At 47.6% G+C, this 25528-nt stretch overlaps 1 protein-coding gene and 1 long non-coding RNA gene across 2 annotated transcripts in view; one reads left to right on the top strand and one right to left on the bottom strand.

Annotated features, from left to right (window-relative positions):
• LOC310702139 overlaps nucleotides 1-25528 on the bottom strand; it is a 103935-nt gene that overhangs the window by 52985 nt on the left and 25422 nt on the right. The window lies entirely within an intron of this gene.
• LOC310701149 (uncharacterized protein) overlaps nucleotides 1-25528 on the top strand; it is a 116024-nt gene that overhangs the window by 68026 nt on the left and 22470 nt on the right. The gene's annotated exons all lie outside the window — the stretch shown is intronic.

Raw genomic sequence — 25528 nt, 5'->3', positions numbered from 1 at the left:
CCTGGCAAGAAAACGAGGAAGGCTGCAGGGCCAGAGCTCCCGGCTAGCAGAGATAAAAGGTAGAAAGAAAGGACATGAATGTTTTTTAATCGTGACATGGGCATAGTCAGAGTTTTGGGGCTGTTGTCTACCAGCTCCATCTGGTACACACGCTAAGTCCCTACCTGCACACAGACTGTGGTACATGCCTTGGTTATCTCCCGCTTGGATTGCTACAATGCGCTCTAGGTGGGGCTGCCTTTGAAGGTGACTCGGAAACTACAATTAATCCAGAAAGCAGCAGCTCAACTGGTGACTGGGAGCAGTTGCCAGGAGCATATAACGCTGGTCTTAAAGGATCTACATTGGCTCAGAGTATGTTTCCAAGCACAATTCAAAGTGTTGGTGCTGACCTTTAAAGCTCTAAACGGCCTCAGCCCTGTAGACCTGAATGAACATCTCCACCTCCATCCTTCTGCCCGGACACTGAGGTCCAACTCTGAGGGTCTTCTGCTGGTTTCGTCACAGTAAGAAGTGAAGTAGTGGAACCAGTCCTGTGGAACACCCTCCCTTCAGATGTCAAGGAGATAAAGAAGTACGTAGCTTTTAGAAGACATCTGAAGGCAGCCCTGTATTGGGAACTTTTTAATGTTTGCTGTTTTCCCTTAATTTTAGCAGGTGATGACCAGGACAATAATGGTTCTTGGGGCTCATCAGAAAGAAAAAAGCATGAAGTGAAGAGAACAAATGATAGCCCTTCATGTGGCAAAACGTTCAAAGGTAAATTGAGCCTCAGCCCACACTGCAGAATCCACTCAGAGGAGACACTGTGTAAATGCTTGGTGTGTGGAAAGAGCTTCATTGACAGCTCAGGCCTAAAATCACATGAAAGAATTCACACAGGACAGGAATCATACAAATGCCTAGAATGTGGAAAGAGTTTCAAGCGCCACTCAAACCTTAAAATACACCAGGAAGTCCACAGCAGGGAGAAACCACATAGGTGCTTTGAGTGTGGAAAGAGCTTCAGTCGCAGCAGATGCCTTAAATCTCATCAAAAAATCCACAGGAAGGAGAAACCATATACCTGTTTGGACTGTGGAAAGACGTTCTGTCACAGCTCAAGCCTTGCATCACATCAAAAAATCCACACAGGGGAGAAGCCGTATAAATGTTTGGAGTGCGGAATGAGCTTCGCTCACGGCTCAAGTCTTATATCGCACCAAAGAATTCACACAGGAGAGAAATCTTATAAATGTACGGAGTGCGGAAGGAGCTTTGCCCATGAATGTAGCCTTACTTCACATAAGAGAACCCACACAGGGGAGAAACCATATAAATGCTTGGAATGTGGAAAGAGCTTCAGCCAGAGTTCACACCTTACTTCACATAAGAGAACTCACACGGGTGAGAAGCCGTATAAATGCTTCGAGTGTGGGAAGAGCTTCAGTCAGAGTTCACACCTTACTGTGCATGAGCGAATCCATACAGGGGAAAAACCATATAAATGTGTGACATGTGGAAAGAGCTTTAGTAACTGCACATACCTTGTTTGCCATCGCAGAATCCATACAGGAGAAAAGCCATATAAGTGCTTTGAGTGTGGAAAGAGCTTCAGCCAGGGCACAAGCCTTACATCACATCAAAAAACTCACAAAGGTGAAAAATCGCATGCATGTTTTGAGTGTGGAAAGAGCTTCACTCAAAGCTCAAGCCTTAGATCTCATCAAAGACTTCACACAGGGGTGAAACCATATACCTGTTTTGAGTGTGGAAAGAACTTCAGTCACAGCACAAGCCTTACATCGCACCAAAGAATTCACACAGGGGAGAAACCATATAAATGTTTGGAGTGTGGAAAGAGATTTGCACATGGATCTACGCTTACTTCTCATAAAAGAACTCACATGTGATAAACCATATATATGCTAGGAATGTGGGAAAAGATTTGGTAAGATTTCACAACTCATTTTGCATAAGCGAATCAAGAGGAAAGAAATACCGTAAATTTCGCTCCATAACACGCAGATTTTTCCTCCTAGAAAGTAAGGGGAAATGTTTGTGCGTGTTATGGAGCGAATGCCTACAGATGGCGGGGGAATCTGCTGCAGTTGTGAGCAGTCCGTGGCTCGCTTTGAAACAGCAAAGCGGGTGTAAGCGGCTCCTGTCAGCTAGCGGAGCCGGGGAGGAGGGAGAGAAGCAGAGCGGGGTTGGCTGCTTTAAAACAACCCCGTCCTCTATGTCCCTCTCTCCTCCCCACTGAGCTGCTAAGTAGCAGCAAAGCTTTTCAGCCAGCCTAGCCGGGAGGAGGGAGAGAAGCAGAGCGGGGTTGGCTGCTTTAAAACAACCCCGTGCTCTCTGTCCCTGCCTGCAGTTTTTTGCTGTCCGATTTTGGATTAGCCACTGTGTGTGTGTGTGTGTGCTTGAGCTATCGTTCTCCTCCTGCTTCCCATTCACTCTCCCTGCGCCCCTGCGCTCTCCCTCCGACTTTAGAATTGACACTCTGTGTGTCTGTTTGTGTGTGAGAGGGCTCCTTCTCCTTCTCTTGCTTCCCGTTCACTCTCCCTGCGCCCCTGCTACTTTAGAATTGATACTCTGTGTGTGTCTCTGTGTGTGAGGGCTCCTTCTCCTTCTCTTGCTTCCCGTTCACTCCCCCAGCGCCCCTGCGACTTCCAGCGCCCTGCGACTTTAGGGCCAGTTCTCTCTCTGCGTGTGTGTGTGTTTTGACCTCACTGCGCTTGTTGGGGGAGAGTGTTGGTCGCAATTTTTCTTGATTTGTCTCAGAGTGGTTACTATCATGGTTTCCTTGCTGGGGAGGAGGGAGAGACGCAGAGCCTGCTTGTTCTAAAGGAGCAAAGTCGGAGAGGAGCCTCTCCTGCATTATTAGCAGCATCCTTCTCCACCCCCCCCCCACGTGAGCTCCTTGTCCCTTGAGTTCTTTTCCTTCCCTCCCCACTTAAAACGTGGTTACAAAGCACGGATCCACATGAATCCTCAGGATTTTTGCACTTGGTCACCCCAAATTCACCATCAGATCACATAGCATATCCATGGCTACAGCCTGCACCAAAAAACACACACACCCACTGTTTCATGGGGCCGCAATGGTGCAAAAACGTGGTTACAAAGCATGGATCCACATGGATCCTCAGGATTTTTGCATTGGGCTACCCCAAACTCACCGTCAGATCACATGTCTGTGGCCACAGCATGAACCACAAAAATCATACATCCACTGTTTCGTTTAGAATATTTTTTTCTTGTTTTCCTCCTCTAAAAACGATGTGCGTGTTATGGTCAGGTGTGTGTTATAGAGCGAAAAATACGGTATTTAGGTGCATGTAATGCGGAAAGCATTTTAATTAGAGCACCGCTGTTGCTAAACTTCATGGAATTCATACAAGATTTCACATGGGAGAAATCGTACACCTGCTGTCACGAAGGTGCCGTCAACTACAGGGCTGGCTGGCTGCCTGCCTGGTGAAATCAGTGGTGCTGTGAGCTTCTTTTGCTTCTTTCATTTAAATCAACAAAAACACACAGAAACATGGAATGTATGTCCTCAAAAACCTGAGCTGTTGCCTAGAGTGAGTGTTCCTGCCCCCAGCAGTTACTTCCTGGCCTTGAGCCCCTTCCTGTTGTCTACGGGGGCCGCTAATGGAATCTCTCTGTGTCTGTTTGGCTTTCTGCTCTGTGAGATGAAGGGCACGCCTGGTTGTAGGGGAAGGAGGGGACTCCAGTATACTAGAGACATCGTGTCGCTTGGCTGCTGTGATATTTCTAACGCAACAGGCTCCTGTCTCTGTTCAGGGCTGGAGCACCTGCTATCTTGCTCCTGTTGATCCACTATTTCCCAGCTCCTTCCTTCTTCTGCGGTGTGTCCCATCTCAGACCACCGCAATTCTAGGTCCATACTCCCTTCCTCTTCCCCTTCTCTGAAGCCTATTGGAGTGGCAGTCTCCACCACTCTTGCTCATCTCATCTTTGAAAACAGACCAAAGGATGGCCTAATAGGGTCACACTCTTATCTAAGGAAGCATGTTGTGTGGAAAGGCAGGGAAAAAAGGCCTGAGCACCATGTGCTGCTTCTGAACTCCTGCAGGTTTCTGGCTGCTGCTCTTGGGTACAAGATGGTGCCATCCATGGACCTTGGGTCAGATCCTGCAAAACAGTTATTGAAAGCGGACCAGGATTCATTGCTTTTGTTTTGTAGCAGTTGGGTAATTTGATTGTAGTTGGTAATGAGGCATTTCCCTTCTTTCCTCCAGGTGTGTCCCACCTTTTCCTTGTAACTTCTAGATGAATTAAAGCATTATATTTGAGCATTATCGTGGGGGTCAGAGTAAAACATTTTGTTACATGTGTGCTGTTGTAGTTACCTTTCACTGGAAAGGTGGAATATAATCAGGTATACCTATAAATGCACATGCACAAAAACACATGCATACTCAGAAATAATAAAATTCCTTGCTTATAAACCACTGCAGGAGGAAGCAATGCTTTGAAGCAACATTCCAACATATTGTTAGTTACAAGCAGGCCAACTGATTCAGATTAACACCATCAGCTTCTGTCCATCTTTATAGAATAAGTAAAAATGCTATATTCTTAACCATATTGGATTATCTATATTCTTAACCATATTGGATTATAAAAGGATGTCACATAGAGGAGGGAGAAAGGTTGTTTTCTGCTGCTTCAGAGAAGCGGACACGGAGCAATGGATCCAAACTACAAGAAAGAAGATTCCACCTAAACATTAGGAAGAACTTCCTGACAGTAAGAGCTGTTCGACAGTGGAATTTGCTGCCAAGGAGTGTGGTGGAGTCTCCTACTTTGGAGGTCTTTAAGCAGAGGCTTGACAATCATATGTCAGGAGTGCTCTGATGGGGTTTCCTGCTTGGCAGGGGGTTGGACTCGATGGCCCTTGTGGCCTCTTCCAACTCTATGATTCTATGATTCTATCTTTTTTAAAAAAGGGAAGGGGGAAATTGAGTTCCCCTAAGTGTTTTCATTTTGAAAATCTTAACGCACTTCTAGTCATGCAAATTCTTCATAGCTTTCCTGAAAGCTCTAATGGAAACTTTTGGAACAGGGCAGAATTAAAGCAGTAAACAGTTCCATTTTAGGAAGAAAGTGAAGAAAGCTGCCTTTTAAAAAAATACAGTGGTACCTCAGGTTACAGACGCTTCAGGTTACAGACTCTGCGAAGTCAGAAATAGTACCTCAGGTTAAGAACTTAGCTTCAGGATGAGAACAGAAATTGTGTGGTGGCGGCAGCGGGAGGCCCCATTAGCTAAAGTGGTACCTCAGGTTAAGAACAGTTTCAGGTTAAGAACGGACCTCTGGAACGAATTAAGTACTTAACCTGAGGTACCACTGTAGAAGACATTGCAATTATTCAGGCTGGAACTTGCCAGAGCCTGGAGTTCAGTTGCCAAGTCACCTCTGTCCCGAAGGGGGCATAGCTGGCCAACCTGCAGAGGTGAGAAAAGCCATGGGGGGCAACCAGTGGGAGTGGAGAGGAGCCCCTCCGAGGTTTTGGAGGGAAGATCTTGAGAGGCCAGGGGCTGAGCTGGGTTGGAAAGCAGTAAATAAAATGGAAACCTTTCTTTTAAATAAAAGCATACATGTGCTAGGAACTCCGCAAGAGCTGAGCTATTGTTTAGAATAGAACAGAATGAATTGTAAGAATACAATTTAAGAACCTATTTATAAACTGAAAACAAGATGAGGCGAGAAAATAAATATAATCAGCCCAACAGTTACCAATAAAGTGCATGTATTACTCAGCCATAAATAAAACTTTCACAAATCCAACTTGGTTAGGAAGCACCCTAAATTGACAGCATTCATAGCTGGGATCCAAGGAATCGCTTCTGTCAACCGGAGGGAAAGTTCTGTTGAACAAATGAAATTGTGGGAGAGGAAATTGTTGGAATGCTGATGAGAGAGAGAAATGCAAGGTGGGGCATCGTGTTGGGCTGCGACAGATTGTAATGGGTTGCTTCCAAGTCGGGTCAGCAACAAATTGGGGGGTGGGAGGAATCACCCCCAACCGCCTTGTATTTCGCCGGAAGAAAGGTAGCAACCCTCTTTTATGGGGTACAAAGAAGCAGAATCTGCAATGTCCCCAGGGTGGGGTGGGGTGGGGTGAATACTGGCTCTTCAAGGGTTAAAGGCAGCGATTATATTGCTAGAGAGGACTTCCTGGGGGAGAGGGAAGCGTCGCTTCCTCCTCCGTTTGTCACATTTGACAAGCTGCGAGGGAGGAGATTCTGCAGCGCGGAAGACGGTGCCTTTTGCAAGGTAGGAAGAAAGAGGGATATATTTGGGGGGGGGGGGCTCCCGTGCCAGAGCAGGAGAGAAGCCCTCCGCGAGAGGAGCATGCACGGGGTTGCACCCCACATTTGAGCCCCGAAAGAGCTGTGGGGAGAGCAAAGGACCTCGAGAGCTGTAGGGGCGCCCCAGGAGGAGAGCAAGGCAAGAAGGCGAGGCGGGGGGGGAGGGAGTTTTAGGGTGGGGTAGGAACCCCCCTCCAAAAGGAAAGGGGGCAGGATGGCTCTGGGGAGAGGAGGACGGAGGCATGGATGTTTTGGAGAGAAAGGGGTCGAGTAGAGAGGGCAGGATTAGACCAAGGGGGGGTCTTGGATCGGGGGCTTTCTGCCTGCTGAGGAGATGCTCCGCTCTTGAGCTGCAGCCCCTTCCCCTAAAGTGGGGCTGGGGGTGGAGGTGGAATGGAGGGAGGCAGCCAGGTCACAGCTCCAGGCTGGCAGAGAGAGAAGGGAGCCAAAAAAGGAATGTTTTGAATGTTGGTGGGAAGAAGATCTTCTTTCAGGCATGACTCCACTTTCCTCGCATGGTGGGGTTCAGGAGGGGGGACACTCCTCTTTTATCACGGGAGCTCCACACCTAGGCAGGCTTATCATTCACCAGGAAAATACCTTGGGCGGGGAAATGCCTGCAGGGCCTCTGAGGCTGCCTTTGCTTCTTCCTCCCTCCCAGGAACCTGCAGCTTCTGAGCTCCTCAGGAAGGATGGAAGAGGCTGATCCTGCGATCCTAGCGAGGATGGAAGGGGGAAGATGGACGGTTGACCTGGTCAGGCTGTCTCCCACAACCTCTGACCGTTCCCCTCCAGGACCCTCAGAGAGATCTGGTGAGTGGCAGGGAATGGAGATGGGGGCATGGAGGTTTGGGGAGTGGAAACAAGGAAATTCTGTGGCAAGATAAATCCCTGCAGGCTCCCTTTGCTTCTGCCTGAGTTACAGGGGGTTGGGGGGGGGAGGATGGATGGATGGGGGGGGAGGGAAACCCCCCCCCCAAGTGAGCAGAAAAGACACAGGGGGGAGAAAAGGCAAGAAGGTCTTGACTGGAATAAGGGAGGGGAAGAGGACCAATGGGTTTCTGTGTGTCAGAAGAGGGAGAATAATAATAATAATAATAATAATAATAATAATAATAATAATAATAAATTTATTATTTATACCCCGCCCATCTGGCTGGGCCTCCCCAGCCACTCTGGGCGGCTTCCATAACAACCAAAAATACAGTAAAATATCACACGTTAAAAACTTCCCTGAACAGGGCTGCCTTAAGATGTCTCCTGAATGTCAGGTAGTTGTTTATCGCTTTGACATCTGCTGGAAGGGCGTTCCACAGGGCGGGCGCCACTACCGAGAAGGCCCTCTGCCTGGTTCCCTGTAGCTTTGCTTCTCGCAATGAGGGAACTGCCAGAAGGCCCTCGGCGCTGGACCTCAGCGTCCGGGCAGACTGATGGGGTGGAGACGCTCCTTCAGGTATACTGGACCGAGGCCGTTTAGGGCTTTAAAGGTCAGCACCAACACTTTGAATTGTGCTCGGAAACGTACTGGGAGCCAATGTAGGTCTTTCAAGACCGGTGTTATATGGTCTCGGCGGCCGCTCCCAGTCACCAGTCTAGCTGCCGCATTCTGGATTAGTTGTAGTTTCCGAGTCACCTTCAAAGGTAGCCCCACGTAGAGTGCATTGCAGTAGTCCAAGCGGGAGATAACCAGAGCATGCACCACTCTGGCGAGACAGTCCGCAGGCAGATAGGGTCTCAGCCTACGTACCAGATGGAGCTGGTAAACAGCTGCCCTGGACACAGATTTGACCTGTGCCTCCATGGACAGCTGTGAGTCCAAAATGACTCCCAGGCTGCGCACCTGGTCCTTCAGGGGCACAGTTACCCCATTCAGGACCAGGGAATCCTCCACACCTGCCCGCCTCCTGTCCCCCAAAAACAGTACTTCTGTCTTGTCAGGATTCAACCTCAATCTGTTAGCCGCCATCCATCCTCCAACCGCCTCCAGACACTCACACAGGACCTTCACCGCCTTCACTGGTTCTGATTTAAAAGAGAGGTAGAGCTGGGTGTCATCCGCATACTGATGAACACCCAGCCCAAACCTCCTGATGATCTCTCCCAGCGGCCGCATGTAGATGTTGAAAAGCATGGGGGAGAGGACAGAACCCTGAGGCACCCCACAAGTGAGAGCCCAGGGGTCTGAACACTCATCCCCCACCACCACTTTCTGAACACGGCCCAGGAGGAAGGAGCGGAACCACTGTATAACAGTGCCCCCAGCTCCCAGCCCCTCAAGACGGTCCAGAAGGATGCTATGGTCGATGGTATCAAACGCCGCTGAGAGATCCAGCAGAACTAGGAAACAGCTCTCACCTTTGTCCCTAGCCCACCGGAGATCATCAACCAGTGCGACCAAGGCAGTTTCAGTCCCATGATGAGGCCTGAATCCCGACTGGAAGGGATCCAAATGGTCCGCTTCTTCCAGGCGTGCCTGGAGTTGTTCGGCAACCGCTCGCTCAATCACCTTGCCCAGGAATGGAAGATTTGAGACTGGGCGATAGTTGGCCATCGTGGCCGCATCTAAAGATGGTTTTTTAAGAAGCGGTTTAATAACCGCCTCTTTCAGCGGGTCTGGAAAGGCTCCCTCACGGAGGGAAGCATTCACCACCCCACGAAGCCCATCGCCCAGTCCTTCCCGGCTAGCTTTTATAAGCCAGGATGGGCAAGGATCCAGGAGACAGGTGGTTGGTTTCACTCGTCCAAGCAGCCTGTCCACATCCTCGGAGGTAACAGATTGAAATTGATCCCACTCAACTTGACTAGACAGAGCTCTAGCACTCTCCCGCCCCGGCCCTGCTCCCACAGTGGAGTCTACTTCTTCCCGAATCTGGGCGATTTTATCTGCAAAAAACTTTGCAAAATCATTGCAGGAGAACATGTGGCCCGTACTGGACCCCGATGTTGCAGGTGGTTCCGCTAAATTGTGAACCACCTGAAAAAGTCTCCTGCTGCTGTTTTCTGCAGATGCAATAGAGGCGGTGAAGAAATTCTTATTCGCCGTCGCTATCGCCACTTGGTAGGCTCGACGTTGAGCTCTAACCTGTGTCCGGTCAGATTCGGAATGAGTTATCCGCCACCGGCGCTCTAGCCGTCTCAACGATTGTTTCATTGCCCTCAGATCCGTGGAAAACCACGGGGCTGTCCGGGCTCCATGCAATCGGAGAGGGCGCTTCGGAGCCAAACAGTCAATAGCCCTGGTTAACTCCACATTCCAGCGGGCCACCAGGGAATCAGCTGAAAGGCCATCAACATGGGATAAAGCATCCCCTACCACTCTCTGGAAACCATTTGGATCCATTAAGTGGCGGGGGCGGACCATCCGAATTGGTCCCACCTCCCTGCAGAGGGGATGGGTCGCAGAGAAGTCCAGTTGCACCAGGAAGTGATCTGACCATGGCACTTCTTTCGTTTCGCTTTTACTTAGTGTCAGATCACCAACATCCATAGAGGTAAACACCAGGTCCAAGGCATGTCCGTGGCTATGAGTTGGGCCAGACTTATTCAGGGACAGCCCCATGGAGGCCATGCTTTCCACGAAGTCCCGAGCGGCCCCTTGTAAGGTCGTGTCGGCATGGATGTTAAAATCCCCTAGGACGACCAGGCTAGGTGTCTCCAGGAGAACATCCGCCACGACCTGAAGCAGCTCGGGCAGGGAATCCTTGGTGCAGCGGGGAGGTCGGTACACCAAAAGGAATCCTGTACTGCCCCTATTGCCCAACTTCCAGAACATGCACTCAGAAAACTGGGTCTTCCCAATATGACGCCTGGTGCAAACTAATGACTTCCTAAAAATCACTGCAACCCCCCCCTCCCCGCCCACGTGACCTGGGTTGCTGTGCGTAAGAGAAACCTGGTGGACAAGCAGCGGCAAGGACAGGCCCATCTGCTTCATCCAACCAAGTCTCTGTTACACATGCCAGGTCAAATCCTCCATCCATGATCAAGTCATGGATGGCAGTGGTCTTATGAATCATTGACCTGGCATTGCACAGCAGCACCTTCAGGTCATGTGGGTATCCCTTGCTGATTCTAGTATCCATCCGGTCAGGACCAGACCTGGAGGCAGGGATAGTCCTCAGACAACGACTAAACCTGCCTCCTCTGTAATGACATGGTCTGGTCTTAGCGTAACTCCTCCTCCTACCCGTGATCACTGAGATCGGTTGTCCCAGTGCATCCCCCCCTGTGGAACATGCCCCAGCCATTTTGTGGGCTGGGGCCCACTCCCCGGCAGCCCTGACCCCTCCCCCTAAAAACAAAATAACACCTTAAACAAACAAACAAAACCAATAAAACAATACAAACAAAAAAATGTAAAAATTACAAAAACATCAAAATAAAAAAAATAATAATTCCCCAAGCCCAACCAAACATCCATCCCACCCCCACCCCCCACATACAAAAAATCCAAAGAAAATTTTTAAAAACATTTTAAAAACACTCTGTGCCTCTCCGGCAGTAACAACTGTCCTAGTGAGGCCTGTCAGGCCCCGCCCTGGGCCAGGTGGTAAGTGGCAAAAGCAGTGTTGGAGACTTCAGAATACGGACCAGAATGGAAAAATCCAGGCAGCAATATTTTAATTACAAAAGTTTTATTGACTTTGGTTTATTTGTCAGACAAGCAAAGCAAAGGGGTGCATTCAGCTGCCAAAATGAGAGAGAATGCCCCCGAACACCAGGGGCAAACAGTTTTTATCCCCTTGGGCAAAACAATGGTTCAAACCTTGACCCAGCCCTCAAACATTCCCCTTTATGCATATTCATTGAAGCTCAACCAATTAAATAATTGATGTTGGTCTTTCGGTTCCAAGTTGCCTATTCCACTAGGTGGCGCTACTGGCTTATAATCTACTTAACCTCTTTACTAATTCCAGGAAGTGCCCCTGAACCCCCCACTTCCAAGAAATGTACTTGTGGTTTAGCAACTTCACACCTAAGAGTTCTATCTGGACCCTGGCGGTCAGCAAACATCCTGCTACTTGCCTTTGTCAGGGGTCGTTTCTCAGAAATGGCTTAACCTCAACTGGCAAACTTCCTGCAGGGGCAAGCTAGCTGCACCCACAAGCTTGCGTGCTTGCTGCCTCTGCAAAATATCCTAACCACACTTGCTCTTTGCAAACAGTTGCAAACAGGATAGAGGCTTTGCTCTCAGAAAATGACTTCAGGCTTTTAGCTTCTAGTTTGCTCTCTAAAATGGTGTCAGAGGTTCTTAGCCTGACTCTCCATTGGTCATCCTGACCTTCACCCCTCCATTCCCCCCTTTCCATCACGAAAATGCTGACCGGACACGGTTCTCCATTTTCGCTTGATGGACCTATAGGTACAATATCATAGAGAGCCAGAAAATGTACACTCCTGTGGATACACTGGCCTACCTCTATGACCCTGTCAAGTCTTCAAATATGGTGCTGGGGAACCACGTAGGTGGTGTTCAGAATCTTGACCTCGGATGCATACCCAGCACTCATACCTGTTCAGGCTCTTGGCCACAGCCGTGGTCATGTTCAGGAAGGTGTTCTCCCTCCCCTGCAATATTTGCATTAAGATAGGCTCCGTCCCATGCAACACCTGGATTAAGATTAGGACCTGGTCTACCAGATGGGGTTGGTACAGTGCTCTACCCCCTGAGTGACAGTTGGTTACCCCCCCACAACAGCAAGAGCGGTCCAGAACTCGATAGATTTCGACCAAACCTGCAGCTCCCCGGAGGAGCCACATCCAAGTGCGCTGGGCAATGCAGTGAATAAAGAGCCACAGTGGGAGAGTGGGATGCTGTACTGCAGCCGCCCTATTGAACCCTCGTTCCCAAGAGCCTACGAGTATGCCGTCTCTTACCACCGGCAAGACAAACCAGTCATAGCAGAGGTCAGCAGGCCAATAGGATTGGTATGGTTCGGTAGGGTCAGGGCAATAAGACATAGAGCAAGTCAATAAAGAAAATAAGAGAGAAAAGAGAAAGTCTTTGTAACTGTCCTTGTGATGATTAGTCGCAGGATCTCGTTGCCCGTGGCCTAACGCTTTTTCCCTGGTAGCGTTAGACACAAGGTGATGATCAACTTCAGAGGGTCAGCAGGATTTCTCTTGCAAGTCCAGACACCCTTCTTCAGATGCGTGTGATGTACCCAGGGGATCACCTCGACTACTTTCACTGCAGTTGGGGATGAGGGGGTCGCCAGACGCTGTCACCCAGAGGAACTGGTGAACCGGCTCAGCGAGACTGCCGCGGGACTGCAGGTGTACGCTCGAGGGAATACCTGGAAAGGAAGCAAACACACACAACAAACACAGGGATTGCACTTGTTCTTGGGTGATGTGATCTCCCATCTGCCCCAAACTGACGGGGATGTCTCGGACGAAAGGGGTTGGCCTGCCATATAGAAGTTCAAAGGGTGATAGTCTCAGTCTCTTGGTTGGCGCACAGGGCACATTTTGGGATATAGCAGCAGTTAGTTATAGCAGCAGTTAGTTGAGATAGAATATTCTCCCAAGGTGTGCTTTAGCAGCTGGGCCTCCCAAATGGGTGGACTCGTGGTAATTCTTTACAATTGTGCTGGCCAGATGTTGGGGCACAAAAACACGGCTGTCTGGTCCTTCCTGGAGCGTTGCTCCTTCTTGGCTGGTCCACTGCTGTTCATCAAGGGTGTAACGTGGTTCCACATCGTCTGGAGTGAGTTCTGGGATTATTCTTTTGGCATAGCAGGCATTTCCTGGAAATCTGGGCTGCCAGTTGATAAAGGTTGGCTATATAGACATACTTCTCCAGCTGCTTGGTTGTGGCATCTGGCCTCATGTGGGTGGATACATAGTATCTGGTTTGTCAGCAGTGCTTAAGATCCCTTCTGGGACCACTGTTCCAATAACTGAGGCGGGGCTGGTTCCCGGGCTGCTTCCTTGGCCACTCTGTCTGCCAATCGATTTCCTCTGGCCACTTCTCCTGGTCCAGTCTTGTGTCCATAACCTCAATGCAATCGTGCGTTTGCTCCTCACCTTCTCCTACCGGCAACAGGGTAGCTGGGTTGAGGGCGGTGGTGACCACTGGTGGAGGTTTCAGAGCTGCCTCACAAGCTGCATTATCTGCTTTCCGGTTGGCTCTAGTGACCATGTCCCAACCTCTATCATGGCCTTTGCAGTGCATTACAGCAATCTCTTTGGGGCCCATACAGTTTCGCAACTTCTGGAACGTATTTCAGAGCTTTCCCGTGGGCTCCACTCAAGCCCCGCTCTTTCCATAGGGCGCCATGCGCATGCAGGGTTAAGAAGGCATATTTAGAATATTAGCCTTGCATCCAGCTGCCAATTGCATGGCAATGCCTTTCGCTGTTGGACTTCACCTCAGAGGACAAATAACTCTTGGAGACTTTGGCCTCCTCAGAACTCTTGGAATGGCTTGCCTGGCCTGCACCCCCACTTTTGGGTGCTCCATTGCCTGAGGAACAGCTTGCAACTGCCTTTTCAGCCTTTCTCCAACACACAGTGCATCACACAGATGCGTTGAACCGTAGAAACAACTTCCCAAAGCAGCCTCAGCCCCCTCTGGGCTTGGTACTCAGCCCCCTCTGGGCTGGCTTCCACTGCAGCCTGACATGCCATCTTCAATCCCTGCCACGCAACCCAGGGCTTCTCTAGAGCATCAGCCACGTCTCCTTCACAAGCCTCCACTGCTTTTTCTCCCTCTTCTCAGCCTCTCCTCTTTGTTCAAACACCTTCTGGGCGATGGCCATGATCTGAAATCTGGACATGCCCTGGAACCCAGGCTGTTTTTTTGGATTTTGGTTCTAATGTCCTTTGCACATTGTCCTATGAGGGAGGCATTTACCATTAGCTCATGTGCAAGGAGTTCAAAGTCAAAGGGGGTCCAAATTCTGTATGCCTCCATCAGGCGTTCCAAGAAATTCTAAAGCCTGTGTATTAATTCTCCTCCTTTCCTCTGAGGTAAAGAGAATGCTCAGCAATTGCTGACAATCTGCCCAGGTAGCCTCATGCGCTGCTGCAAATATAGAGGACCGCAAGTTCACAACTGCCTGGGGCTTCTCAGCAAATGCAGGGGTGTGGGTCTTCCAATTCATCAAATCGATGGTGGTGAAGGGGACATATTGAAGGGTGAACGGAGGCGCAGGGAGTGGCTTGTCCCAAACTACACGAAGGGGGGGTCAGGACTTCTGCTTCTCCTGCCTCTGCGGTGGACCTGGACCGCTTTATGTGCTCCCCCAATGCTTTGCCTCAAACATTGCAATAAGCTTCTGCAGCTTCTCGATACATAGTGGTCAAACTTCTGTATTTGTTCATCCTTTCCCTCAATTCTTTAAGGTTGGGGTATATTTTGTTCAGGATCTGGTCACTGGGCTCTGCCTCGTCTACTTCTGGGGTGTCTGGCAGCCCCCCCTTTCCTGCTTCGGCTCCCTGGGCCGCATATCGGGGCGGCGGTGGAGCTTTGGGGATATGGGGCTGTCCCTGTCCTCCCAAGGGGGCCACCATGGCACTTGGGGGTGGGGCCAGGACTTTTGCCTCGGATCCCTGGTAAATGGGCTTCTTGAGGCGTTTTCCTGCCTGTGCTCCTTAATTTTGCATTGATCAGTCTTATATTTCTTCAGCCAGGGGGGTGGGAGTTGTCTATTATCACGTGAACCTCTAGAACTTCATCCATGTTCACAAACTCATGCAAGTTAAATGGAGAAAGTTCTTCCTCTTTTAGTTTTATGCAGTTTCTTTTCTTTTTTTTTTAAACTTCTAGTAGTTCTCACAGCAGACACCTGACCTTGGCTGGTCACACCCTGTGGTCAGTTTCAGGTGTCCGGCTTGTTTTTTTTTTTTTTTTTCATCTGTTCCCTCATCCTTTTTCTGTGGCAACTAACTTGTCAACTGTGGTGGCCACAAAGATGCAGGTCTTCTCTTGAGGTTTCTCTGCCTGAGTCTCAAACCAGGGGTCTGCTGCAGTGTTCTCTGAGACACACCTGAGCACTGAGCCATCCAGCTGGTGCCTGGTTAAGGACACCAATTAAATTGCCCTCCCTGTCTCAGCTATAACTGCTATAGGTCTAAAACCATTTCGTATTTCCTAGCCATAGACCACCTCTCACTGGTCATCAGAGAAGCTAGGGCACTACTGGTGGTTTCCCTGATGTGTTCCAAACTGCCGCTGGTCACATAGATACCCAGCTCTTCCCTAGCTAAGTTCTGGGATTTAGCTTGCCCTCCCTGGTCAAGCTGTACTTACTATAGGGATCAAAACTGTTGGAGGTCTGCAAGGCTCATGTGCTTCCCAGTTCAGTGATGGGCTTTGGAGAAACTAGGAGGCTTGCCTTACTATCAAACTTACAGCTCAGCAGAGAACCCTCCAGTTTTGCCTGGCTGAACTCTTGCCTTCATTGAGGTCCAGAGATCTGAAAGCTTTGTATGGACTCTGGTTCTGTATACTAACTTGGATAACCTAAGGGATGTCTGGAGCGATCCCCTCCATCGCTCCCAAATCTGAATCTGAGTCTGAAACTCTTCTCTAAGTAACTACTCAGCCTCAAAAGATACTCCTTGTTGCCCTGTCCCAGCTAGGGCCCCTATGTTTCTTCCCAGTTCAATGCTGTGTCCAGTCCAGTTCACACAGAGTGTGTAAGCGTTCTGGCGTCATCACAACGCCATAGTCTCCGCTGAATCCTTTCTTGAAATTGTTCAGCATGCACTTTAGGGGAGTTATTAGACCTTTTGAGCCACTCCCTCCCATATTTAATATGGCCCTTGTGCAGCGTCCCCAAACACCAAACACACACACATGTACTTCCCAATTTTCCTCGCCCATTCGAGCTCGCGCTGCTGGGAAGCGGATTACTTATTGGTTCTACCCCAGGGGAATACCCTGGGATTACAGACACACACGCACCAAGTGCCTCTTTCACTGGACGCTGTACCACACACACTAGCCTCCCGGTTCCCCCCCTTTTTCCTTTTTGCCTTCCTTTAAATCCTTAAGCGTGGGTGGGTATCAGGGGCCAATCCTTCCCTTACTGCCACCAAACACGCTTGGGCATGTGATCAGGATGCCCCTTCCCCTTTTTAATTACAAGGGGGTCTCTGTCTTCCTCTGTCCCCAGGGCCCTTTGTCATGTACTCACCAGCCGGCTGGACTCTGGCCTGTCCTGTCAACCTCGGTCCTTCAATCCATTGCCTTCTCTTCCAGGATCCAGCAGAAGGGTCAAATTGGCTTCGCCCTCCTCCGAAGAAAAGCCTCGGTGGCGCCAGGATAAGCGGCCTATTGGCCCTTCCCCTGTGTCCTGCCTAGAAAAGGACAAGGGAGCTGCCTTCTGGTCTTTTTGAGGACTTAAGGTCCCGATCCGAGTCACGCAGGCACCAGAAATGTTGGAGACTTCAGAATACGGACCAGAATGGAAAAATCCAGGCAGCAATATTTTAATTACAAAAGTTTTATTGACTTTGGTTTATTTGTCAGACAAGCAAAGCAAAGGGGTGCATTCAGCTGCCAAAATGAGAGAGAATGCCCCCGAACACCAGGGGCAAACAGTTTTTATCCCCTTGGGCAAAACAATGGTTCAAACCTTGACCCAGCCCTCAAACATTCCCCTTTATGCATATTCATTGAAGCTCAACCAATTAAATAATTGATGTTGGTCTTTCGGTTCCAAGTTGCCTATTCCACTAGGTGGCGCTACTGGCTTATAATCTACTTAACCTCTTTACTAATTCCAGGAAGTGCCCCTGAACCCCCCACTTCCAAGAAATGTACTTGTGGTTTAGCAACTTCACACCTAAGAGTTCTATCTGGACCCTGGCGGTCAGCAAACATCCTGCTACTTGCCTTTGTCAGGGGTCGTTTCTCAGAAATGGCTTAACCTCAACTGGCAAACTTCCTGCAGGGGCAAGCTAGCTGCACCCACAAGCTTGCGTGCTTGCTGCCTCTGCAAAATATCCTAACCACACTTGCTCTTTGCAAACAGTTGCAAACAGGATAGAGGCTTTGCTCTCAGAAAATGACTTCAGGCTTTTAGCTTCTAGTTTGCTCTCTAAAATGGTGTCAGAGGTTCTTAGCCTGACTCTCCATTGGTCATCCTGACCTTCACCCCTCCAGCAGGGCCCTCAGGCACTCACTCAAGGGAGTCTTCCTGGGCAGCAGGCAGCAAGCAGCACACAGTCCTTATGAGGCTTCAGGCCCCGCCCCAGGCCAGATGGTAAGTGGCAAGAGCAGGGCCCTCAAGCACTCACTCAGGGGAGTCCTCCTGGGCAGCAGGCAGCAAGCAGCATGCAGTCCTTATGAGGCCCCAGGCCCCGCCCCAAGCCAGATGGTAAGTGGCAAAAGCAGGGCCCTCAAGCACTCACTCAGGGGAGTGAGTGCTTGCACAGCAGTCCATTGCAGATTTACTCTTATGTAAGCTCCACTGAGTTCAACAGGATATACTTTCAGGTCACTACTGAGTGTACCATGCCGGCCTTAAGAAAGATAGAGGAAGCAGACAGATTAATTTGGAATCAGAAAAACATGTTTAAAAACTGTTGGGGACTGTTGCAGAGGGGATGTCCAGCGGCAGGAGAATATCTAGGGCAGGAGAATTCCCTGCAGGGCTGCTGAGACTTCCTATACTTCCTTTTCCGTCTCAGGAAAATGCCGCTTGTTTTGCCTTCTGAGCTCCTCAGGAAGGATGAAAGAGTCTGATTCTCCTGGTATGCCTCTCCTGGTATGCCCCGCAAAAGACCTTAAGGCCCATGAATAATCATAGTTTGGGCCCTAAGGAAGTCAGATTATCCTCCACCAGGGCCAGGGCCTTCTTAGTGATGGCTCCAACCTGGTGGAATGCTCTGTCCCATGAGCCCAGGGCCCTGCAGGATTTAACTTCCTTCTGCGGGGCCTGTAAGACAGAGCTATTCCACCTGGCTTTCAATTTGAACTTAGCCTGATCTTTTATTCCCCTTCCTTCCCTCCACCTTCCCTTTTTATGAAGATTACCCGCTCTGGGATCCCACAGCTAATTCTCCCCTGGTCTCCTCGCTGGCCCAAATAGGACTAACTTAGCCAGCTAGCCCTGGTGATCATCTAATGTTCAGGTGGATGGATTTCCACCTAAATTGATTTTTGAATTCTGAATTTATTGTTATTCACATTTTATACTGTATTTTATGCTGTTTTTTGTTGCATCTATCAAGTGTTTTAAATTTGTTGTTAGCTGCATTGAGCCCGGTTTTCTGAACCAGGAAGGGTGGAGTATAAATAAAAAAGTATTTATTTATTTATTTATTTATTTATTTATTATTCTGCAAACCTAGCGAGGATGGAAGGAGGAAGATGGACGGTTGACCTGGTCACGCTGTCTCCCACCACCTTTGAATGTTCCCTCCCAGGACCTTTAGAGAGATCTGGTGAGTTCCAAGGAATGGAGATGGGGACCTGGGGAGATGTTGGGGGGTGAGGAAGCTCCCTGGGCAAGAAAACAAGGAGGGCTGCAGGGCCACAGCTCTGGACTGGCAGAGATTAAAGATAGGCAGGAAATGAATGTTTTCTAATGGTGACTTGGGCATAGCCAGGATTTGGGGGCTGCTGTCTACCAGCTCCATCTGGTACACAGGCTGAGACCCTACCTGCACACAGACTGTGGTACATGCTTTGATTATCTCCCGCTTGGATTGCTACAATGCACTGTAGGTGGTGCTGCCTTTGAAAGTGACTTGGAAACTATAATTAATCCAGAAAGCGGCAGCTCAACTGGTGACTGGAAGCAGTTGCCAGGAGCATAGAACACTGGTCTTAAAGGATCGACATTGGCTCAGAGTTTCTTTCTGAGCATTATTCAAAGTGTTGGTGATGACCTTTAAAGCTCTAAACAGTCTTGACCCTGTAGACCTGAAGGAGCATCTCTAACCCCAGACACTGAGGTCCGGCTCTGGTTCCCTCCTTGCCAGAAGTGAAGGTACAGGGAACCAGGCAGTGGGCCTGCTCAGTGGTGGCACCCTTCAGTTATCAAGGAGATAAAGAACTATGTTACTTTTAGAAGACATCTGTATTGGGCAGTTTGATGTTTTATATATGCTGTAAGCTGCCCAGCGTGGCTGGGGAAACCCAGCCAGATGGGCAGGGTATGAATAATAAAATCACCATCACCATCACCATCACCATCACCATCATCATCATTATCAGATGTTACAGAAAGTCTCACTAGGATTGTGATTTGGATTACATTTTTAATTGTCATCTTCCCTTAACTTTAGCAGGTGATGAACACGACAGTCATTGTTCTCGGGTCTCATCAGAAAGAAATAAGCATGAAGTCAAAGGAAGGACCTTTCGAGATCAAGAGGAAACAAGACCACAAGAGAAAAAGCAAGAAGAGATTGGGAGGAATGATGGTCTTCTTATGCAGACTGATAACGGCCATCGAATCCCAGTCCAGAAAAAACATCAGAAGGGGAAGAGAACAAATGAGAGACCTTTATGTGGCAAAACATTCAAAAGTAAATCTAGGTTCAATTCACACTGCAGAATCCACACAGAGGAGAAACCGTGTAAATGCTTGGTGTGTGGGAAGAACTTCAATGACAGCTCTGGCCTAAAATCACATGAAAGAATTCATGCAGGACAGGAATCATATGGATGCCTAGAATGTGGAAAGAGTTTCAATCGCCATTCATACCTTAAAAAACATCACAAAGTCCACAGTGAGGAGAAACCATATGCCTGTCTAGAGTGTGGAAAGGCCTTCACTTACAGCTCAGGCCTTGTAGATCATCAAAGAATTCACACAGGGGAGAAGCCGTATAAATGTTTAGAGTGCGGATTGAGCTTCCGTCACAGCTCAAGCCTTGCAATGCATCAAAAAATCCACACAGGGGAGAAGCCGTATAAATGTTTAGAGTGCGGATTGAGCTTCGCTCACGGCTCAAGTCTTACATTGCATCAAAGAATTCACACTGGGGAGAAATCCTATAAATGTTCGGAGTGCGGAAGGAGCTTTGCTCACAGGGCTAACCTTACTTCACATAAGAGAACCCACACAGGGGAGAAACCATATAAATGCTTGGAATGTGGAAAGTGCTTCAGTCAGAGTTCACACCTTACTTCACACAAGAGAACTCACACTGGTGAGAAGCCGTATAAATGCTTTGAGTGTGGGAAGAGCTTCAGTCAGAGTTCACACCTTACTGTGCATGAGCGAATCCATACAGGGGAAAAACCATATAAATGTGTGACATGTGGAAAGAGCTTTAGTAACTGCACATACCTTGTTTGCCATCGCAGAATCCATACAGGAGAGAAGCCATATAAGTGCTTTGAGTGTGGAAAGAGCTTCCGGCATGATGCGGGCCTTCATATACATCAGAAAATTCACAGAGGTGAAAAACCGTATGCATGTTTTGAGTGTGGAAAGAGCTTCACTCAAAGCTCACAGCTTAAATGTCATCAAAGAATTCACACAGGGGTGAAACCATATACCTGTTTTGAGTGTGGAAAGAACTTCAGTCACAGCACAAGCCTTACATCGCACCAAAGAACTCACACAGGGGAGAAACCATATAAATGTTTGGACTGTGGAAAGAGATTTGCACATGGATTTGGCCTTACTTCTCATAAAAGAATTCACACAGGGGAGAAACCATATAAATGTTTGGAGTGTGGAAAGAGATTTGCACAGGGATCTACGCTTACTTCTCATAAAAGAATTCACACAGGGGAGAAACCATATAAATGTTTGGAGTGTGGAAAGAGATTTGCACAGGGATCTAAGCTTACTTCTCATAAAAGAACTCACATGGGATAAACCATATATATACTTGGAATGTGGGAAAAGATTTGGTCAGATTTCACAACTCATTTTGCATAAGTGAATCTAGAGGGGGGAAGTATTTAGATTCTTGTAATGAGGAAAGCACTTTAAGTTGAGCACTGCTAATTTGCAAGATATAGGTTTATTGGATTTGGAGGGACATAATAACCGCTGGGGTTAGCACGCTTATTGAATTTATGGGAAGGCAAAAATACACAGAGATTTCTCAAATCATATTGTAAGGAGATCACTTCTTAAAGTTTGGGAGAAATACAAAGATCAGTTGGAGCCTAAAATCCCATGGTGGGCCTCTCCAGCAGAGGCCACAGTGGTGAAGAAGAAAAATATGTTGTGAAATTGGCCTGCTTATAAAATAATTTTAAAAGAAGATAACCGACTGAGATTTAAAAGTTTCGAGGAATTAAGAGATATTATTACAGATAGGTTCCAATATTATCAATTATTCAAAAATTTAAAGTAGAAAAAAATAGTTCACCAAGAACCTCAAGATTTGAATCCAACGTAATACACTCAAAAAGTAAAACTCTCTCTAAAGCTTATCGCCTCCTCCTCCACTGGGAAGTCGGGGAGGAAGAAGTTACATCAGCCATGATAAAGTGGTCTCAAGACTTTGGGTATGTTATAACAATGTCCCAATGGGAAAATCTGTGGAAGAATAATTGGAAATTTACCACGTGCTATGCCATAAGGGAAAACTTTTTAAAAATGCAGCACCAGTGGTATTTGACTCCATGGAAATTAGCCAAAATGTACAAAGGAGCCAAAAGTAACTGTTGGAGATGTGGAGATCAAACAGGCTCACTGTCTCATATATGGTGGCAATGTAGCAAAAGAAAGAAATTTTGGGAGGAAATCCATTCAGAATTAGAAAAAATGTTAAGACTTTCCTTTACAGTGGGACCTTGGGTTAAGAACTTAATTTGTTCTGGAGGTCCGTTCTTAACCTGAAACTGTTCTTAACCTGAGGTACCACTTTAGCTAATGTGGCCTCCTGCTGCTACCGCGCGATTTCTGTTCTCATCCTGAAACAAAGTTCTTAACCGAGGTACTATTTCTGAGTTAGTGGAGTCTAACCTGAAGCATCTGTAACCTGAGGTGTCTGTAACAAGAGGTACCACTGTAATAGAAAGCCAGAGGCACATTTGTTGGGGATCACTGACTCAGATATTCCAAAACAAATTAAAGGTATTTTTCTGTATGCAACAGTGGCAGCGAAAGTCCTTATAGCCATCAAGGTGGAAAAGCAACATAATTCCTTCCAGTCAGGAGTGGATTCAAAAATTGACTGAATATGCTGAACTAGATAGCTTATCAGGAAAAAATAAACCAAGAGCTGAATTTGTATCAAAATGGGAGGCCTTTAGAATATATCTTAAACAAAACTATTCCATGTTAAAATCTGTAGCTACTTTAGAGTGATCTTAGCAGTCTTTATTAATTGCGTATATAAATATTACTAAACTGTGTAATAATAAAGGACAAAAATAATAAGGACCTAACAGAAGCAGAAGACATCAAGAGGAGGTGGCAAGAATACACAGAGGAACTATACCAGAAAGAAATGGATGTCTCGTACACCCCCGGTAGTGTAGTTGCTGACCTTGAGACATCCTGGAGAGTGAAGTCATATGGGCCTTAGAAAGCACTGCTAATAACAAGGCCAGTGGAAGTGATGACATTTCAGCTGAACTATTTAAAATTTTAAAAGATGATGCTGTTAAGGTGCTACACTGAACAAGCCAGAAAGTTTGGAACACTCAGCAGTGACCAGAGGATTGGAGAAGATCAGTCTACATCCCAATCCCAAAGAAGGGCAGTGCCAAAGAATGCTCCAACTACCGCACAATTGCACTCATTTCACACACTATCAAGGTTATGCTTAAAATTCTACAAGGCAGGCTTAAGCAGTATGTGGACCGAGAGCTCCCAGAAGTGCAAGCTGTATTTAGAAGAGGGAGAGGAACCAGAGACCAAATTGCAAACATGCGTTGGATTATGGAGAAAGCTAGAGAGTTCCAGAAAGACATCTACTTCTGCTTCATTGACTATGCAAATGCCTTTGACTGTGTCGACCACAGCAAACTATGGCAAATTCTTAAAGAAATGGGAGTGCCTGATCACCCCATCTGTCTCCTGAGAAATCTCTATGTGGGACAAGAAGTGACAGTTAGAACTGGATATGGAACAACTGATTGGTTCAAAATTGGGAAAGGAGTACGACAAGGCTGTATATTCTCTCCCTGCTTATTTAACTTATATGCAGAATTCATCATGCGAAAGGCTGGGCTGGATGAATCCCAAGCCGGAATTAAGATTGCCGGAAGAAATATCAACAACCTCAGATATGCAGATGACACAACCTTGATGGCAGAAAGTGAGGAGGAATTAAAGAACCTTTTATTGAGGGTGAAAGAGGAGAGCGCAAAATATGGTCTGAAGTTGAACATCAAAAAAACAAAGATCATGGCCACTGGGCCCATCATCTCCTGGCAAATAGAAGGGGAAGAAATGGAGGCAGTGAGAGATTTTACTTTCTTGGGCTCCATGATCACTGCAGATGGTGACAGCAGTCACGAAATTGAAAGACACCTGCTTCTTGGGAGAAAAGTGATGGCAAACCTAGACAGCATCTTAAAAAGCAGAGAAATCACCTTGCCAATAAAGGTCCATATAGTTAAAGCTGTGGTTTTCCCAGTTGTGATGTATGGAAGTGAGAGCTGGACCATAAAAAAGGCTGATCGCTGAAGAATTGATGCTTTTGAATTCTGGTGCTGGAGGAGACTCTTGAGAGTCCCATGGACTGCAAGAAGATCAGACCTCTCCATTCTTAAGGAAATCAGCCCTGAGTGCTCACTGAAAGGACAGATCATGAAGCTGAGGCTCCAATACTCTGGCCACCTCATGAGAAGAGAAGACTCCCTGGAAAAGACCCTGATGTTGGGAAAGATGGAGGGCACAAGGAGAAGGGGACGAAAGAGGACGAGATGGCTGGACAGTGTTCTTTAAGCTACCAGCATGAGTTTGACCAAACTCTGGGAGGCAGTGGAAGACAGGAGTGCCTGGCATGCTCTGTTCCATGGGGTCACAAAGAGTCGGACATGACTAAACGACTAAACAACAAAAAAACTGTAAAAATAATATAAAAAATAATATTTTGGTATGGCAGTAAAGTTATTTAGAAAGAACTAAGGAATAAATGGGAGGTTGGGTTTAATGATAATGAGATTTTTTTTTTTACGGTAACATGAAATTGCAATCTCAAATTTATGTCATATTCTTTATCTTTATCTTAATAATAACAATAGATAGTTTAAGTTTTCTTTTCTTTCCCCCTTCTTAATTTGTACTCTTTATTGGTATTGTCTTTTTGTAATATTTTTTTCCAGTTCTGTAATTTTTTTCCAGTTATGTAAGAGAGCTTCTTTCACTTCTTTCATTTAAATTCACGTAAATACAGAGATTACAATTACTTCCTGGCTTTCCGACTCTTCCTGCATCTGTATTTTATGCAAGGAGTAAAAATACATCTAATCCTAAGCTTTAGGAAGAAATTTCTGACTGCAAGTGAGATGAGCTACCTTGGAAGGTGGTGAACTCTCCTTCATTTTTTAAGGTTTTTCAGCAGAGGTCGGGTTTTTCCTGCATTGCAGGGGGTTGGACTAGATCAGGGATTGTTGATCTGGTTCCTACCGCACACTAGTGGGCATTTCAGGATTCTAACTGGGCAGTAGGGGGTTCGGAATCCTCCTTCCATCAAGTCCTGGTGGGCGGTAAGGAAATTTTACCATTAAGAAAGATGCATTAGTGGGCGGTAAGTATAAAAAGGCTGACTACCCCTGGACTGGGACACGGTTGGTGCTGTGGTCTAATCCACAGAACCTAGGGCTTTCCTATCAGAAGGTTGGCGGTTTGAATCCCGTGACGGGGTGAGCTGCCGTTGCTCGGTCCCTGCTCCTGCCAACCTAGTAGTTCGAAAGCACATCAAAGTGCAAGTAGATAAATAGGTCCTGCTCTGGCGGGAAGGTAAACGGCGTTTCCATGCACTGCACTGGTTTGCCAGAAGTGGCTTAGTCACGCTGGCCACATGACCCGGAAGCTGTACGCTGGCTCCCTTGGCCAGTAAAGCGAGATGAGCGCCGCAGCCCCAGAGTTATCCGCAACTAGACTTAACGGTCAGGGGTCCCTTTACCTTTACCCCTGGACTAGATGATTCTTGTGGTCCCTTCCAACACTACATTTGTATTATTCTTTGACCTTGAGTTTCCAGTTCTGGTCTTGCACCATGGCGGTAGCTCCCTCGACATTGGAGGCAGGCACAAATGAAGGGGTAGGGAACGAAAGGGTTTAAACTTTCCTGGAAACCTGGGGTACGAGGGAGCAGGCTGG

The sequence above is a fragment of the Podarcis liolepis genome (assembly GCF_965112155.1).
Source record: "Podarcis liolepis genome assembly, chromosome: 2".
In the NCBI taxonomy this organism is placed as follows: domain Eukaryota; kingdom Metazoa; phylum Chordata; class Lepidosauria; order Squamata; family Lacertidae; genus Podarcis; species Podarcis liolepis.
Note: the sequence above shows the minus strand (reverse complement) of the source record. Positions and strands in the feature narration are given on the sequence as shown.